This window comes from Macaca fascicularis, chromosome 2, assembly GCF_037993035.2.
Source record: "Macaca fascicularis isolate 582-1 chromosome 2, T2T-MFA8v1.1".
Taxonomy (NCBI): Eukaryota; Metazoa; Chordata; class Mammalia; order Primates; family Cercopithecidae; genus Macaca; species Macaca fascicularis.
This window is the reverse complement of record NC_088376.1, coordinates 84,984,438-85,004,218: the sequence shown is the minus strand read 5'-3', so window position 1 is coordinate 85,004,218 and position 19,781 is coordinate 84,984,438. Positions and strand designations below refer to the sequence as shown.

The 19,781-nt window shown below is 39.4% G+C and overlaps 1 protein-coding gene across 26 annotated transcripts in view; it reads right to left on the bottom strand.

Annotated features, from left to right (window-relative positions):
• NLGN1 (neuroligin 1) overlaps positions 1-19,180 on the bottom strand; it is a 916,720-nt gene extending 897,540 nt beyond the window's left edge. For 9 of the 26 annotated variants that reach the window (XM_005546411.5, XM_045385085.3, XM_045385087.3 and 6 more), the window contains exon 1: positions 18,546-19,180. The gene's annotated coding sequence lies outside the window, so the exon portion shown is untranslated. Of the gene's footprint in view, positions 1-16,704; positions 17,434-18,545 lie in introns of those variants that run through there. The other 17 variants (XM_015445531.4, XM_045385090.3, XM_045385093.3 and 14 more) reach the window with 3 other exon arrangements.
• Between the last annotated feature and the right edge of the window lie 601 nt (positions 19,181-19,781).

Below are 19,781 nucleotides of genomic sequence, written 5' to 3'. Positions count from 1 at the left end.
CTACGTCAACTTATATCTACATCATCCAACTTCAATCCCAGTGTACTATGCATAGCATCAAGCTTCTTTCCATTCTACTTTTTCTGGGAGAGATTTGTCTTCTTACTGCTAAACTACTTGTTGAGAACTTAAAAAATAAGGATCAGAGAAAGACATAATGCCTGTCAGTTGCTTTAAATTATCCCCCCTCCTACTTCCTGCCATCTCAGATTTAAATAGCAATCCCTATATAATAGGAGCTGTAAATTTGCCTATTTTGCACTTGACAAAGGAGGTTTTTGCTGAAAGCCTTGCTCAAAGGTCCAGAATTTAACCATATACCATTGAGTTACTACAATTATTTGGAGTAGTGTTAAATCTAACTATTTGAAATCACCCTTTAATAACAATTAGCTTGTCAAACAAATGCAGTTTTCAAAACACTGCAAATGTTCTGACTTTGCTTGATTAAAGACCAAGGAGAAGTTTTGCTTAGTTGGCAGTTGCCTCCTTGATTGCCCTTTTGTCTCCATCTGCATCTTATTGTGGGTTCTTGTTTCAATTTATTTGTTTAGGGATTTCAGGTGGATTTCTCTGATGACGTTATTCATATGTGGACATCTTAGGGCCTCTTCCCTGCTCTTTCCCAAGATCATTTCTTGTCTGTTTCCTATTGTTTGTCATTCAAGGCTGTATAGCCTTGGGCCTTCTCAAAACCACCTACTTCACCTTTCGTGGTCCTGCTCCTCTAAATCTGATTTCCAAAGTGAGATGTTGCTCCTCAAATCATCCTGCCTTTCTCTCCCCAAAGACATGAATGTTCAGATCCTTTTCTTTTCAAGGGTTTTATTATTAAACACAAATGGACACATTGCTGTAGATCCCTTCTTCAGTAATGGTCCCTCTTTCTAGACTAAGAAGTTTTTTGTTTTTTGGGTTTTTTTTTTTTAACACATGGAGATGTTGCATATCATATAATGTAGTTCTAGTCTCTTAACTAAGGTTCTGAGTTGGAAAACTGAAGCCTCTATGTACACTGCTAAACAAAGCATAGCGGTAATTCTCAGATTACAAAGAAAGGACCACACTGATCTCTTACTTAAGTCCATTGGTTTCCTAGCTCCCTAAGGATTGCTTCTCCTCCAGTCCAATTCAAAGATAGCCATTTAATCTCCCTAAGTGGAAGACATGCCCTCTACTCACTCTGCTCCCTGCCCTTTCCCAGCTTTTTGTATACTACCAAGGAGAGTACTATATAATAAATATATCCTTTCTCACCCTCAAATCAATACTCAAGCATCATCTTTCTGTTAAGTTAGCAGCACAGCTCCCGATTTACTTGCAGACATAGCTTGAAACAACAAGATGTGAAGATGATCATTTTCGGTACCATACATGCCCCTCTCCCTTCCGGGTCCCACTCCTGTTCCCATATGTTCACATCCTAATACAACATAAGTATGAAGATGCTTTGGAGACACTTTGGGATACTTTCGCGAACCCAGGATCATCTGTGCACAAAGCAGACATGATAATCGCTACAGTGTGGAACCACATGCTGGGAGCACCTTCTCTGGACATACAAAGCTCACGTCATCTCTGCAGCCTTCACTAGTCACCTGCTGTACCACAACCACTGCTGCTTCCTTTCTCATTGTTTTTCCAGGGAGAAGAAGGTTCTTGAAACCTTTTGCCCATAGGGTAGCGCCAGAATCACCTGATATATTTAGCTCCAGGGCTTCCCATTTGACCTGCTGCTCTGGCCCTGAACTTCTCTAGACATGTGGGGTCAAGGCTCCTGAAGGAAGTGATAACCAATGTCTTCCAGAGTTTTGGAAGTTAACAAAATTGCTGTAGATCCCTTCCTCAGTAATGGTCCCTCTTTTTAGACTAAGAAGTTTTCTTTTTCTTTTTTAAATTAATTTATTTTATTTTATGTATTTATTTGAGATGGAGTCTTGCTCTGTCACCTAGGCTGGAGTACAGTGGCATGATGTCAGCTCACTGCAACTTCTGCCTCCTGGGTTCAAGCGATTCTTCTGCCTCAGCCTCCCAAGTGGGTGGGACTACAGGTGCACACCACCAGGCCCGGCTAATTTTTGTATTTTTAGTAGAGATGGGGTTTCATCATATTGGCCAAGCTGGTCTTGAACTCCTGACCTTGTGATCCGCCCGCCTCGGCCTCCCAAAGTGCTGGTATTACAGGTATGAGTCACAGCACCTGGCTGAGAAATTTCATTTTTAAAATTAAAATTAAATAGGTAGATGGATGGATAGATAAAACAAAAAATATATGAACTTCCTTGTCTCAGAGGCAAATTTGTGTTCTTAAAAGTTCTGCAGGCAGAAGGACACTAGATCACAGTCACATTGCATCCCCAACTTCCTTAGTCCATCACTTCCCCCACAAATGGATTAGGAATGGGCAGCCTGCAAGGGCAGCAAGTTGGCTAGGGTGGGCAAGGCAGAAAGAGAAGAAAGGACTCTTAAAAAGAAAGAAGGATAAATATCGCCAGGAAGTCAAGCACAAGCAATGTTTCTTATTCTCTCCTTTCCATCTATAGCACGAACCATAGTTAATCAAATACTTTCTTGAAGATAATTACTGTTACATGGAAAGGGACTTAAGAAAGCATTTGTTTTCAGCATTATGTACTGCAGGCCTTATCAAAATCAGGCCAAAAAAGTACCATTACAGAGCCAAAGGAGATCATCTCATTTCACAGAATCCCTTCTTGTGATTGTATATTATTGGATATGCCTGATGCTGTCAAAGTGGGGTGGAGGAAGGCTGAGCAGTATTAAGAATACAACTTCTTTTGTTGTTGTTCAAAGAAGAACTATAGCAATTCTTCCTTTCCAAGGTTTTTATAATTTGTTTTAGAATCAGCCAAGATAAAACAAGAGAAGGGCTAGAAACCTCCCCTACAAGAAGTTGGAATCAATATATTTTCTTGAAATATTTTGTCAGTGTGGTAATTAAAAGAGTTTCACTCAGAACTTTATGGAATTGACTATTTCCTCATTTAAAAAAATGGTCAGCGTGCTAATAAAGATAAATACATTCTATTTTCCTTTCAGTATTTTAATTCCCTCAACCCCATCATGGTACTCAAGAACAAGCCTAGCTGATGTCCTTAGAGAAATCCTGGTTCTAATGCTCTACAACAAAATCACCTGTGCAAATATGTGTGCACACTGTGTGTGTGTGTGTGTCAGAATGAGAAAGAGAATGTATTGAGCACTGACATGTATATCTAAAAAGTTTTAGTCTTAATTCCTCATTATTTTTGGTAGCGTCACTAACATTACAAAAACAGCAAACTGGTATAGGTTTCAAACATGCAACCTTGCTAATAGTATTCTGCAGAGGGACAATGCCAGGATCAGAGAGAATACTTCTTGCTCCAAATACAATTTTACATTTTGAAATATGATTTACTTTCTGGATTGCAGCCAGGCAATTACCATTCACAAATATTTCAAGTGGGAGAAATAAGGTGGTTGCTACTAGTCCCATAATTTGGAATTGCTGTTAACAGGTTTTACATATCATCTACTTTTCTGCCATTCTCTTTCAGAAAATACAATTAAATCTTAATATTTCCGCATTTTAAGTCTTACTGTCAGCTTCGTCACTGCTTAAAAACAAAAGCGTGTAAGTGGCTCCCTCTGGTGCTGCCACTAGTACTAATTTTTCTATTCACAACCACAGATGTAACCCAGATAAGTAGGAAAAAGTAGGTAGAAGCCCTCATAACTGGAAATGTCTCTTGGGATACAATCCCACATGGAATAATATTAGATAAGAGATGAGGGGTTTTTGGAGGGCGGGGTAGGAATCGATGCTTAATATCTTCCTTGGCCTTTTTTCCTCACTTCATACACACCAAAGGTAATTGCAAAAGCCATAAGAAAAGTCATGTTTACTAAACTCCAGCCAAAATCCCCATTCTTGTTGCTGCATACTAATGACCTAAGAAAGTACTTAAGTACTACTTCTAATGGACCTCAACAGGGCCATCAGTCCCCAGCCCAGTACTCCACTTGACCTGCGGCCTACATAGCCATGATTAGAGCAAAAGTGGGATCATAAAAAGTCTCTTCCAAGTGGCAACCGAGGGCTCCAGAACAGCACCTCTGAATGGCAGTGGTGGAGGAAGCTGGCAAAACTTCCTTCTGTGGCTGTGATCCATAGTTCTCTCTGATGACCACTCTTTCAATGTAAGTCCTACTCACAGACAGACAATGTTTGAAACTTAGACTCCGTAAGGGAATGATCTGACTTCTAGGTCAGCCACCACAGTGTACAGTCCCAGTGATTAGTTTATAGCAATCTGCAGGCTCTCCCGTGTTGATCTTGTCCTCTTTTCTGCCAAAGAGGCAGCACATCTTCCCTGCTATATTTCTCTAAAGCACAGCATAGCCTCCACCACCAGCCAGAATGTTAATGCATTATCACTCTGTACACTGAGAAAACAAGTGACCATATGTAGCCTATGCCAGCGGAGCTGTAACTGTGAAGAACAATGGCTCTGAGTCAACAACAGAATTAAACTACTCCCTCTTGTGAAGCTCTTCTGAATATTTTAAGTGTTGCCTTGAAAGTGTGGGATTATGTGCAAGCATAAACATTAGCTTAATGCAATTTTTTGGTACAGAATATGCCAGAGTTTAAAAATCAGAATTGAAATGCAGAAAATAACTTTGGGATAAATTTAATTTTTTTATGTGTGATTAAAACATGATTGAAGTGGCATACTTTATGTATAATTAAAGTTGCTTTGTAATTAAGAGATTTAAACATGTATGGAAAATGATACAGCCTAGTTTGGAGATTTTACAAAGGCACCTATTAAATACTCACTCCCTAGCAAGCCTATGACTCAAATGTTTTCACATTCTAATGCTGATAGAGTTCTTGAATTTTCTAAAGCTGCCAATTTCACCATTTCTAAATGCTTTATCCCTCCTTCCATGTGCTAGTGAAATAAAAGCAGCCCGATCTCCCCTGCATTAGCAAAAACATGGATGTAGAACACTATATCTTAATGTCAAAAACTCCAGGTGAAAAAAGGATTGTCACAACTGAGATAGCGTTTGACTCATCTTTGCCTTCTCCATTGTGCCTAGCACCATGTCCCACCCAGTACTTAGGAAATATGTGATAAACGGCTATTAGTAGGTGAGCAGAGTGTGTCTGTGTTTATGTATAGAGGGTTCTCATGATAATGCAAACACTTCTGAACATTTTTTATGTGCCAGGCAAAAGTGCTGTTATTTTGTTTATTCCCATAACAGCCCTATACTCCTTTAGAGTTTTAGAATAACCTGGTGAAGGAATGACATTCAAAATAGACTAGCAGGACTACTCTCAGTGTATTTTTTACAGACAGAAAAACTAAATCAAAGAGAGGGGAAGTCCACACAGAATCATGAATTTCAGTACTAACTTAGCAGCAGCTAAGTTACCTATTAAGTTACCTATTAAGCTAAAGAATGATGCAGAACGAGTTTTTTTGTTTGTTTTCTCTCTTATCTTGCTCATTTGTTCAGCCTCTTTCTCAGACTCAAATTCCTCAATCTCCCACCCTCTCCAGAGATTGCCTCTTGGCCTCCCTACAGGTCCCTAAAACATCCTTCTAGTAAGCACCTGGCATTAACCTAGGCTTGTTCTCACTGGCAATGATCTTGGTTTAAACTGATCTTCCTGGCCTTCCCCAGCAATACTTGTCTTTTTTATGTTTCATTCCTTGTAGCCAAGTATCACATGGGGGAGGGAAATATTCAGACAAACTTATTCATATTAGAGTGTTGGTTGCTGATACTTGCATTTAGAAAGCTTTTGCAACATTTCAAAAGCACAATGGAAAATTTTGAATTTGGGTTCTGGATTTAGGTACAGAAAGGATGCCATGTAAGAGACATTGTTGACTGGATACAGGGATCAGGAGACAGGAAATCAGGAGTTGGAAATGGGGGAAAGAAATAATATTCATGAAGACAAGTAAAAAAATATATGGACTGATAGATGAATGCTAGATTTATTTTCCTGGTGGCCAGTGACATGTTTTCTAGTGTTTTTCCACATTCTCGTGTACAGTATATATGGAATATGAACAATTTTTTTCCAAGAAAAGTGATTGTTTCTTCTCAGGCTTTCTCATGTCAATCATTCGACTTTAATTTTCAATTTAATCAGATAGAGAGACGTAGATACACATTTACATATTGATATACATGTATACATATGGCAGTTTTGCAAACCTGAGTGTAGCAGGATAAATAAAAGATATTGCAGTGTTAAAGATGGCTCTTTATACTCTTTCTAATACTCTAACAAATTATTCCATTTCCAGTGATTGTACCTTCGTTCCCTCCTACAGTAGCACCACCCCATGCTCTTTGTTTTTCCCAGATTTCTATGGTAGAGTGTCCCACGAGAGGCTGTTCTGTGAAATCTCAGGCTTCCTAGGAGTTCTAGAGAAGGCTGGTGAGGAAATGGCATTCAAAATGGAATATCAGGACTATTCCCAGCGTATTTTGACTGGCAGAGTTGTAATGCACCTATTCTTTTTTATTATTTATTTATTTATTTATTTATTTATTTATTTTGAGACGGAGTCCAGCTCCATCGGCAGTGGCATGATCTCGGCTCACTGCAAGCTCCGCCTCCCGGGGTCACGCCATTCTCCTGCTTCAGCCTCCGAAGTAGCTGGGATTACAGGCGCCCGCCACCACGCCCGGCTAATTTTTTGTATTTTTAGTAGAGACGGGGTTTCACCGTGTTAACCAGGATGGTCTCGATCTCCTGACGTCGTGATCTGCCCGCCTCGGCCTCCCAAAGTGCTGGGATTACAGGCGTGAGCCACTGCGCCCGGCCAATGCACCTATTCTTGAGAAGTTATAGAGGCCGTGTTTATGGAATTCTATAGAAAACATGCTTATGCTCTTCTGAATGATTCCCTCCCTAATCTCCAGGTGCGGGTTATTCTAGCCACTGACTCCCAGAATGAGCTGCTGTTTTTATGAAGAGTGACTTCAAGGAGAGTCAGGAGGGATGTATTGATTTTACCTAGAATTTGGTAGAAACAGAAGAATACATCTCTCTTGAAATTGTCCCTTAGACCTTAAAAATGTTAAAAATTTTTAAGTGACGGTGAGTATGTCCAATGAGCATTAAAAGACAGATTAGCACCCACTAGATTCTCTCTCCCTTAAGCAAATAGGAATTTTTGTCTTGCAATCAGCAAATCTGGAGGGACTGCTTGGAATACCATGTTGGAAAGGAGCAAGGAAAAGAACACATATTGTGTAAGACAGAACATTTCTAGTATTTCTTATGGAAAGAGTGCTCGGGCTAGAGAACCATATGTAGGCAGGCTCGTGATAAGAAGAATCGTCTCATTTGATGACAAGCAATCAAATAATCTCAGCTTGATTTTGTATCAACCAGTGACACGAATAGACAATCTCAGAAAGTCATACTTTCCATTTTAAATAATTTATTTTTAGTGGAAGCAAACTCTTTCTGATCTGAGTAATATGAACCAATTTTTCTGAGGACTATTTATTCAAAATAAACGTATAATTATTATTTCTAATCTGCAGAGGTCCTAAACCAAAATACTAAATGCAAAATAAGATGTATGGTTTCAATAAGCATTTTTCTTTGCTTTCTACAATGGTATTTCTTAATGTGTTTGTATGTGTGTGTTTACTTTTGAAAGAATCTAGAATGGCCAACTGCCTCTGCTGCCTTAGTCTTGATTTTTATTGCTTTTATGCAAGCAATGCTTGCTCCCTCTTCTCTATTTATTCAAATCCTAATCTCCTTTAAATAACACCTCCTCCACTAAATTTTGCTAAAAATATGACTCCCCTTTTTTATCAGTTCTGGCGATTATTACCTATACTTCTAAAATTCTAGTAATTATGTAATCATGGTAACTTATATACAGAATATATAGTGCTGATGTATGTATTACTGCTCTTTAAATAAAACTAATGCATGAAGGCATTATGTGAAGATCAGGTGCTTGCTCTACCATTGCGTAAACAAGCAAATCATTTTTTTCCTCTGGACTTCAGTTGTGTCACATGTAAACTAAGGAAGTGGGCCTATGTTATCTAAAACCCACCATGGCCCCTTCATTTTTTCAGCTGGAAAGACCATTGAAAATGTATTAAAGTTTTTAGAAATAAATTATGCCTTTGTACAATATTTTTACAACCCGCCTTAGGTCAAAAAATGTGATTTTGCCCATTTAGTCATAAAGATGTGATTACTATATGAATATAATCTCTGAACCCCATTTAATGGTCTGAGACTCTAAGCCATTAAATAGTACTCTCCATCTTAAAAACTAGTATCTTGAATATTTTTCTTATGGACAAAGTGACACAACTAGAGGATTAAAATAATTTAATTAATAATTTTATAGAAAACTACTTCAGTAATACTGTATCATATGTTTTTGATATCTTAATTGTATTATGAAAAAACTTCAAGAATATCTAGCCAAAATAAAAAAGAAGGATTTTCTACATGCTCCATAAATCAAATCACTTTTTAAGCAAAGCAGGTAGGTGAAAAGCAACACAGTGTTTTCTCTGTGGCGACTACAGTTACAACGAGAGAGAGTGGCACACCTCTGGAGAGCTTGTTATTCATCAGAAAGTAAGTGCCCAGCTTTCTGACCACTTAAGAGCAGTGGCAATTTTCAAATACAATACAGGGAAGAAACACTGTTGTCTGTGGAATTGCACAGTAAGAACTGTCAAGATGTATCCACAAATAGTAGCATCTGACTAGTCCAACCATAGGCTTCTTCTCTTCCTTTGATATATATATATATGAAATATGGTTCAGTAATGATAAAATTAAAAAGGGAAACTTCATTTTTACCTGTCAATTTTCTCTTGCTTCTTGCTGATAACTCTTTTTAAGAACATTTATATATAGTGATAGTTAATTCCTTGCATAAGTTTTCTTTGTTCTTGGTGGAAATGCATTTTCTTCTTGCCTCCTCCCACTTTTACATCCGCTATTTGGCTGTGATTTATTTAGTAATCTTTCTCATCCAGTATATTTGAGAAGAGTTCCTAAGTCCTACTTTTGTTCCGTTGAATCCTCTGCATTGCTTAACAGTTATTTTAAAGAACAAGTAAGATATGTATGGACAAGTCTCCCAAAACATGTAAGATATTAAAGTTATACATGATACAAAAAAATCTCAAAGTTATATATGTTACATATTTTAAGCTTACCAGATTAGGGTACATCCCTCCACTATTATGTATTTATATCATACTAACTTAACATGTGCAATATATTATTATGGACTTTATTCTGATTATCTTTATCCAAAACAGATTTTAGAGCCAGGAAACATGTTTAATTAGTCCAACCATACACTTGAAACATGAAAACAAAAGCCTAGAGTGACGGGATCAGGAGAAATGACACAGAGGGTTACTAGAAGAGTCTGCTCCCAGAAATCGGTCTCTTTCATTCCTGGTCTAGTTATCTTCGTTTGTTTTCATCCTACTATTATTTCTTTTCTTAAGACTAGCTGTATTTTGTATATTACATAATTGGAGGGCAAATAGAGAAAAAAAGAGAGAGGATTCGATTTTAATCATAGTTTCTAACAATTATGCAATAATTTATCTAACTACTTGGAGATTATTAGGTTGGTTAATTAGTTATCGTTATTGCATTAGGTTGTTTAAAAAATGAGGATACATGTATATTTAAAGTTGCCATATTTCATTCACTCTGACACCTTTAACATATCTGAAATCAGGGTGCATTTTATAATTCCTTATGGCCAAGCAGTAGTGGAGGCATAGTAGCCATAGACTAAATATGTGAAAATTGTTTGTATTCTTCTTAGCATGACCAGACAACCACCACTCCTGACAGTTCCGGACAATTTAAGGAAGGCATATGAGTTCTGGTTGTTGTCTGAAAACATTCCATTGTCACATTCTAGTAAAATCAACAACATACCAGGATCAAATCATTCAGAAGGTATCAGCTGCTTGGAATTAAATTCTGAAGACAATCGCGAAGGCTTTAAAAAATAGTGCATCACCAACACATACATACTATTTTCTGTGGAAAAACATGGCTATGAATGAGTCAAAAAATGATTCAGAAGAGGTTATGAATAGGATAATTTTTTTTTAATTCTTAAACCAATGCATCTTGCTAATATTATATGTTTTATTCATGTAAAAGATTGATATATGTTAAAAATCTGTATCTATTTGTCTAAAAATTCTCCTTATAGAAATATAAAGTAAAAATTCTAAGTAGTAGGAAAGCATTGTGGAATTAATAAATTGGGGTGTTCTTTCCACAGTGTGAATAAAATGCAGTGTTCTAGAATCAGTGCTCCTTGGTTTTCATAAAATATGGTATATTAAATATAATTAAACATTTAACTCCCTAGCAGAGGTTTCAGGAACTTGCAGTAGCTTAGGCTCATTGCTATGAAACATAATGAATTCACACTGGATTTGTGAAATAAACCTTCTAAGCATCTACCTCTTATCTGATAAGAGGGTTCAGGTAGATGCTTAAAAACATACTTCCATGATGGTCATCACCTGACATAGGAGTGCCCACCACAATATAGATCTACTTAAACTCTATTTCACTATATTTCCACCTTCAAATCTATCTTCCATTAAAGCAAAAAGGAAAAGCATCTGTTCCTGACCCTAAACACAGATGGAGTTACTAATTACCATTTTAAGCTTGATTCAAAATCAATTCCCCTGGAGGCGAGGAGCCCAGTTCAGAGGTGGTTGCTGTGGTGTAAACAGTTCTAGGCATGGAGCCTGAAAATAGAGCATTGCCAATGGAATGATGAGATGCTCAGAAGGCACATTCTAACATACTGAAGGTAAGCCAAGAAGATCGCCAACATCCATCACAAAAGTTGCTTTGAAACAGAGATATCAAACTCATTCCTTTCCTAGTTTATGTTTCTTTTACATTGCGGCTTTGAGTCCTTTGTACTGTAGAAAGAGTTATTGCAATGAGGTTATTAGAATTCTAAAACTGGAGAGAAAAAAAGTTGAGACACAACTGATACCTGTTCATAGAGCAAAATAAATATAATGAATTCAATTCATTTATACTTTATCTCACCTACACTGCCTTAGTTTCCCACCTGTCTGCAAACTACAATATGTATCTCCATAAAAATAACTCAAGCACAACTGCTCTTTTCCCTGAAATCCTATTGCACCATATTGTACCTATTGCTCCTCTCATGCCACAAATTCAGCAGTTTACCGAACGTAGTATCGTCTAATTTCCAAACATATATTCATTCAGGGGGAAAACAGACATGTATTGAGTGATGTGTGATGGCACTCATTTGTTTGTGCATGTATTCATTACATTCTTTCTCCTTCCAAAAAATAATTTCAAGCAGCTACGATTTAAAAAAACTCCGAAATAATCAAATATTGAAACAAAGTTAAAGTTTAAAAATGAATCCAAATAATAAAGCCAAGTAAAAGAAGATGATTAAGGACATCTTTTTCAATTGAGCACAAAATTGGCTCTGAGCTTCCATGAAGTCAGGCAAAAGAATGAAAATAAAGCTTTCCTTGTTTACAAAAATGAGTCATAATGTTCAATGAGAGAGATGCTCACTGGTATGTGAGCTGAAAATTAGATCCCTCCCTTGAGCCCCTCAAGTAAATAAACCGTTATCAGAAACAAAGAAGTAATTTTTATTTGTGCAAAGCATATATGAAGTCCTTCTTTATGAGAGTAACTGGCCAAAGGGTTCAGTCATTTCTCTTATTATCTCTGCATTATGATGGTGAAATCATATGACAAACATAGATAAGGATACGTGGTCTGTTTGGTAAGGTGGACATCCTCTGATTTAACTATGGTTTACATTATATGATCATATAGATAGGTATATGTTGACAAAGCAAGGTTTATAATTTAAACATGTAATATAGTATAATTTAGTATTTGCAATTTTATGCGGGACACATTCCTACATTTTCCAATTATTCAGTTTCTATTAAAAAAAAAAAACTCTGTAACATCACGAAAGCATGCATTCTACATCAGAATCATGCAGCCAGACATATACACCATTTATTCCATGGATTCAAAGACCATGTAATTATTTTTTCATGCATTTAATTTTCACATAGGCATTCCATATTTTAAGAGATTTGAGAAGGATAGGCATTTTGTTTGTGGAACTCCCCATTAGGAGCCCTAGATTGTTATTGCCCCCTTCCTCCCACTTAACAGAGCTCTGATTTTTTGTGTGATGCAGTCAAGTCCACAGGGAAAACAGACCTCTCCCCCAGCCCTCAAGGGACCGACCATGATGATCAAAAACAATCGCACAACGCATTGTCTCATTGCCAGTTATAAATTAAGAGTGAAATGTGACATAGTTTTAGTCATTCAGGCATAAAGGGAAGTTTGCTGATATCTTCTGGGAAAAAGTTTCCTTATAGATAAAGTGATATATCCGTGAGAAGAAGGCTGCTTTTTCATTTTTGCTTTGAGTGGGGCTATGAGAAGAGGTGATATTTGGCTCTGTGATAACCATATTGTTTATCTTATTTCCAACATAAAGACTCAAGAGATTTACAGTGAAGTTGTACCAGAGCCATGACATCCTTGAACTCCTAAGTTAGCCAACCCTGGATCAGCACACCTCCAGAATCCTGGTTCTGTGAGATAATGAATGTCTTTTTTGTTAAAGCCTTGAATTGGATATTCCGTCACTTGCAGGCAAAAGCTTCCTAACAGACACCATCTTTTATATTTCTATATTCTATACAAAGTTAAACAAAAATTTGCATTCAACGAACTTACAGAAAATATAAACAAGGGTAGGAAGAAAAAATATTACAATCAATCAGATAAGATCATTGGTCATCCATAGCAATGTTAATATACCTTTGTAAGGTAGAATTATTTCCTATGATAGAATCCAAGAGTATTTATTGGTAGGTAGATGGTAGGTAGCTAAGCAACCCTACCTAAAGTTTCTATAGTCCATGCTAACACATCTGTACGCATTTTACCTACTGCCTTCACTAGCATGTGTTATCTTTCTAAATACAAGCATTAGAAAGAAGTATTAAAACAATAGAGCTGCATTTTTATTTCCTTTGACATCTCTCACATGATTACTAAATAATTGGTACGTATAAATAGCAAACTCTATTGCTTTATTCAATAGACTGGAGGAGAAGGGAAGCTGTCTGCAGAGAAAAATGTTATGAAGCGCTATATGTTTCCATTCTGCCCATTTATTTTCCAAGTAAAATATCATCAAAAGGAAAAATGTCACAGTTTTATCCTAGTTACTTTATTAACATTTAGCATGTGGAAAAATTATATTGACCCTCTTTGATGGATGTTTATTTTGTGTTTACTCTTTCTCCTGAAGTATTTAGATGAATTTTATGTATTCATTCACTTGCCATGGCAAACACTAAGTTTTCAAACCCAAATCCATTTCCCCTTCTTTTCTTAAAGATTCTGATTTTGTTGAAGGTAGTAAAATGCCATCCTAAAAATCTATCTTCCAACCTCTCAGTTACCTAGAAGAAGCCAGCTGACACAGTCTGGCAGTGATATGAGAATGGAAGGCTATGGGGAGAATGTTCACACCATAAAAAAAGACACAATGCTCAGAGAAGGCTTGTTTGGCCTCTTCCCCTCCTCTTCCTTCTTCTTATTTGTTTTTTAAATCTCATCATGTGTCCTCTATTACTTATTAAACAAAAATCAAAAAGATCCTCGCCACCACCATAATGCAAGGGGGAACAAAAAAGAAAACAGGGGTAGGGAAGAGTAGGAAACAGAGAATTTCCTTCCTTCTGATCTCATAGCGATACTTCTCAACCTGGGACAATCTGACCTCTCAGAGACATTTGGCAATGAATGGAAATACTTGGGTATAACTCATGATGAGGTGGGAGTGGGGTGTGCTACCAGCATCTGGTGGATAGAGGCCAAGGATGATGCTCCACATCCCTATAATGTACAGTACACACCCCCATAACAAAGACAAATAATTATCAAGCCCACAATGACAACAGTGTCAAAGCTGAAAAATTCTGAGAGAGAATACTGTTATCTTTTTCTCCCCCATTTTGGGCCCCCAAAGCAAGCACGAGTTTGGAGGCACATTAGTGACCTTGTGCCCATGAGAAGAAAGTTTCCAAGATAATAGAAGAAGCGTGATAAAATGCTTAAACAACTATCCTCTCCTGACTTTTTATTATGTGAGATAAAGCTTTATTTGCTTAATCCACTGTTAGCCAAGTTTTCTGTTACTTCATAGCCAAATATATTTATAAATAATACACTTACTATTCATTTATGGTAGACTTTATGTTCAGACATGAAGCTAAGCTATCATTTCTGAATGACATGATAAATCAGGCATGTCTTTTGACCTCTGGCAATTCACCGTGCAGTGAGAAAGCCAACCATCAGAAGTGTGAAAGGTGGGCTACTCCCAGTATAAATACTGTGTTGTGGGAGCTCAGAGTAAGGGTACGGGAAGGAAGCAGCGTGATGAAGGAAAGACCACCCAAGGAACTAAAATGTTTTTCTGTCCTATCATTGGTGTATATTTGGTGAGGTGGGGTAGGTAGGCAGGGAATGGATCAATGAAGAAAGATTAACATAAGCAAACCACAAAATCCTAAAATGGTATGTAGTGTTGGGGAAAATAGTAAGTAAGAGTCTTGTGAATGGACTAAAGAGTAAATTCAGAAGGGGAGCCAAGAGGACAGTGTTTTAATCTACATAAGGAGGTTTAAGAATGAATTGTGAAAAGTATTGAGTGTCATTAGGGTTGTGGACTTTGGCATGTAATAATCCATAAAGGGCCACTGGCCAATGTTAATAAGACCATACCTATATTTCAGAAATAATAATATTAAGTCTAGAAGACTGGACTTTGGTGATTCCATTTACAAATAATTAAAACATAACTGAAAAATCATATTTTCCTATTGACAATCCAATAAGATGGAAACCGACTGCAAACTTCACTTCAAAAAATAAGCCTTTAAAATGTGGAAAAGGTATATGTTACACAGTTGCAGTTTCTAATATTACTGTTAATTTTAACTGTGTTTTGCTTACACAAACTACAAATTAGTACTTGTTAGGTAATTTGTGAAATAACTCATTTGTGTAAAAATAATAAAGAATTATTGAGATAAACCATTACTATGTTAAAAACTATTTGTTTCAACCCGTGAAAACCCAGAGAGATATGTGTCCCTCATAGCTATATCTGTATTAGTATTGTCTCACAAAAAGTTGTCAATAACATTAAAATTTATGTGAAAAATTTTATAAAACACTCTTATCTTAGATTTATAACTGTATTTTCTAGTTCTAGCTACTTAATCATCCTATAAAGAAAACCCTAAACAGCCAGTTTAATGTAATTTGAAGGGATATGTAGATCCTGCCACTGGATAACCATGTGAAAATAGTAAAAGCGGAATAAAATATAACAATTTCAGAGTTGGAAGAGACTTCAGAGAGTGATCCAAGAAAGTCATCCAGGGATGCATAGGGTCATCAGGCTTTCCCTCTGCAAATGAAACCAACAGAGTTCTCAGCCTACCTTCTGTAAGTGTATATTTCACCTTCAACTTCAAAGCCATTCAAACCTTTACATTTGAAAGTATGTTATTACTAAATGTAAGTGGAAAATTTCACAAAGTAAAACTACACTGAGGGAATAAAGAAAAGATTGACAGCAAGTACTTTGGGGGTGGAAGAAGGGAGACAATGGGAAGGAGGGGAACTAAAGAAGCTTTTCTTACTCCACACTACTGGAACTCTAGTAGAATCTACTGAAAGATTGACTCCCTCAATTTCTGCTTATGTTAAGAGGATTGGGAAGACTAACTGCAGAATAGCAGGCTTACAGAAAACAGTTACTTCTTTTAATCAAACCATGTAATCAGAAGGCCTGAGTAATGATTAACTTCCACTTTCTCTGTGAATCACTCAATCACTCTGCAATGCAAGTAGACTTAGATTCATTCTCTGCCAAAGGCACAGTAAATTTAATGTTTTTGCATTTAACATTTAACATTTTAAATACATGAATGGCCCTTGCTTCTGAGCTCATTTCAAAAACCTCGTGTTCTGCTAGGTTACAATGGCTGATGGAAATGCTGAGACATTTTATAGGTTTTACACTCAAACATAGGTACACATACCCTTTCTCAGTGACATTTTAATATCTATGATCCTATTAATAATTGAGCACAATTAATTGTGAGAAATGCATTAAGACCCTGTAATTTTCATGTACAGCATGACAACTCAATTGATTTAAGCAAAAATAGTCTACCGGAGTTTAAGTATAAAAAGAGGGAAAATGAGTATATTAACTACCTGTAAAAATGCAGAGTAACAGATACTGGGTTAACTATACGAATTCACGTTTCCCAAATCCTACATGTATCACTATGGCCCTGGAAATGCAAAAAGAAACAGTACCTTTGTGGAGGCCAACTGTTCATGATTTAGAATTATCACAAATGAATCAAATATTGAACATGCAATATCCCTCATCTCTATAACACACTAACAACCTCCTCTGGAAGAAATTATTCCCAATGCAAAATCTTAACCTAAATAATTTTAAATTCAGGTGGTTTTTCATTTCTACTCACAAGATATTGTGTTGAGGCGGGCAGGCGTCGATGGAGAACGGTTTAAATGTTTGGAATACCTTCTCTTCCCAGGAGAGCTTATTGCCCAATAATGCATAATATATTAGTTGCTCAACGCGGGGGATCTAGGGAGTGACATCTTGACCGGAACCACACAGATCTGAAAACCACCTCGCAGGAAACGTTGTGGGGAAGAAGAGCAACTTTCTTATCCCTGTCAAACTAACAGGCGGAACCAACCCCAGAACTAGCCGGAGGGCCTGGGGAGAGCAGAAGGCTGAAAGCAGCACCTCTGCGCTCCGCCGAGGGTTCAGGCAAGGGTTTTCTTCTGGAGGCGGCATTGTTCCTCCATCTGCTCAGCCTCCGTATTTCGCCAGGAAACCCTCCCCGCTTTCTCGTAATCTGTTCCTTATTTCTTTTGTACCTCTCAGCCGATTTCCATGCTCTTGGTCTCTGTGGTCCCAGGGCACAGCTCTAGGGTGAAGAGCTGCAGTGACTGGGGCGCCGCTCTAAGGCTTTGGAGGCCACTGCACTCCGCCCGGGCTCTGGCAGCGTGCGCGCCGCACACTCGCTCGCTCCCTTCTCTCCGGTCTCTCCGGCTCGGACGGGCTCTCCCGGCCTCTCATCACCCACTCCGGCTCGCCTTTCCTGCCGTGTCTCCCCACGCCAGCTCCGCACGCTCGGCGCTGGCCGCCCGGGCGCGCTCTCCGCGCCGCCGCCTGATCCTCTGCTCACAGCCGCGGCGCCCCCCCGCCCACCCACAGGCCGGGACTCGAGATTGAAGGGTCAACCCGCCGCGGGGAGGCGGGGAGGAGCGGCGAGAAGAGCTGAGGCAAGTGGGGAGTCGCGGGTGGGAGGACTGAGGGGTAAACGGGAGAGTGAGCCCAAGAAAAAAGAAGATGCATCTGCTCCGAAGACGCCAATGAAGAAAGGACAGAGGGGGCAGGAGTGGAGTGGGGGAGAAAACGCCCACCAGGAGGGTGGGCAAAACGGGCAATTTACAAACTGCCAGGGCTAGAGATGCCGCGCGGAGGAGGAAGGAGGTTAGAGGGACATAAGAAGAAATGAGGGGAAGTTCCCACATCTCCCCAAAAGGTCAGGTCTGAAAACCATGTCCCTTGAACGGGAGTTAAACAAGCGACTGGCCATGGTGTAAAATGTGGATTTAAAAGGAAATTTAGTGGCATGCACTTATTTAGACACGGCTTCGTCTCGCTCAACTCTGGCAAATTACCCTCCAAGTAAAATGTATTGGTTTTATGCAGAAACGGAAGCCGAATCTCCTCCGCTGTGGACTCCTGAGATACTGGTTTGTTTGCTGGTTATCTTTCTTTTTAAATGGAAAAAAAAAAAAAAAAAAAAGCGTTTGGAAGCTTCCATGAACTCCAACGCTGGAAAAAAAAAAAAAAAAAAAAAAAAAAAAAAAAAAAAACCACCCAGTTTATTAAAGTTCATTATTTTTTATTGCTTTTATTTTCATCAGAGGATAGGGTGAGGGACTGGAACCTGCAGATGTTTAAAACACTTATTTAGGTAGCATTATTTTTTATAAAGGACAAAATTCATTTCCTATAACCACCAGAAAGGCGATTGGAAAACTCAGTTACTCGCCTGTGAAAGAGAGACGCATTTAAACTCTAATAGACGATTACACTTCCAGCACCCCCCACCCCCACCCCAATGGGATTGGAAAAGGGTTGAGTTTACAGAAGAGAGAGAGAGCAGGGAAGGGTGGGTGGAAGGTGGGGAAGGCGAAGGAGAGGCAGGGAGTAGGAAGTTCTCGGCAGTCCCCGGGATTAAGGTTAACGCCGGAGCTCGGCGGACGCAGGAAGCTCCCTTACCTTTCTCTCTAAGCCCCGTTTGCACCTGATCTGCAACCATAAATACTTCGTGGTGTTTAGTGTGCAGCCAAACGATGGCCGAATGTTAAACAATTCTTCACGCTCCCTCCCCCTTTTAAAAAACAAGCTCAAAAGAATGTTAATCGTGTTCTTGTTATCCATCGGCTCCAAAACATTCCGCTTCGTAGGGAGGAGAGACGAAAACCAGGCGCTTGGGCACGCGTATATGTATTTATATATTATGCGGTCGGTATATAAACATATATACGTTTTCTGCATGTAAATCCAAAAAGAAAAGCACCACAGATGCTTCTGTAAGCGGGAGGGGACAGCGAAGAGCAAAACTTGGCAAGCCAAATGTATCCAGAGATTTCGTACCAGGAGCCACCTGCTTCAACATGCAGAATTTCCGAGAAGATTTAGAGGGAGAAGGAAAAAAATTAAAAATAAAATACCCAAAACACACACTTGAAACTGGAAGACACCTATGAAGCTTGGAAATGGAGAGGATGAGAAGATCTCCCGGGGCTACAGATCCTCAGCTAAGTGAGCAATCGCCTCCGAAAATCATAGGCGGGGAGGTGGCTGCAGATGCGTCCCCTGCTCCGGTCCCCGCCGCCGCCGCCGCCGCCACTGCTACCTGTAGACACGCACACACACGTACACGCGCGCACACACACTGCCACCTTCTCTCTCTCCCTCTCCCTTCACTCCGTGGCGTTGTCGGGTGCAGGAGTCTGAATCAAGCCAGACCATCCTCCAGACCCAATCCTGCCCCCTCAGAGCCAGGACTCCCTCCCCTGCCTCCCCCTCCCCGCCCGGTTTATTGCACAGCGTCCCCTCCCCTGCGCGCCCCTCCTGCCGGTTGGAGGCGCGATCTTGGTGGGGGGTGGGCTTCGGGGGCGCGGGTCCTGCGGTGGCAGACTTGGTGCTGGTAATGGTCCCTCCCTTTACAAGTTCCGCCCTCCTCCCTCACTCCTCCCGCGGTAGCGAGCGTCCTCCGCCCGCAGCTCCCGCAGCGCCCGCGGCGGCAGGAGGGGTGAAGGGCCCAGGGAGTCACGTGTGGCGTTCGCCAAACCACTCAGAGCGGCGTATGAGTGAACCGGCACGGCCGTCCAGACGCGAGGCCTCGGACGCTCTGAGTTTCACTGTTCTCGGCGTCGTTGTGCTTGGGCTCCAGGCGTTTTCGTCTTGGTGACGGAGAGAGCGGAGTTGGAGGCAACAGCCTTCCACTGT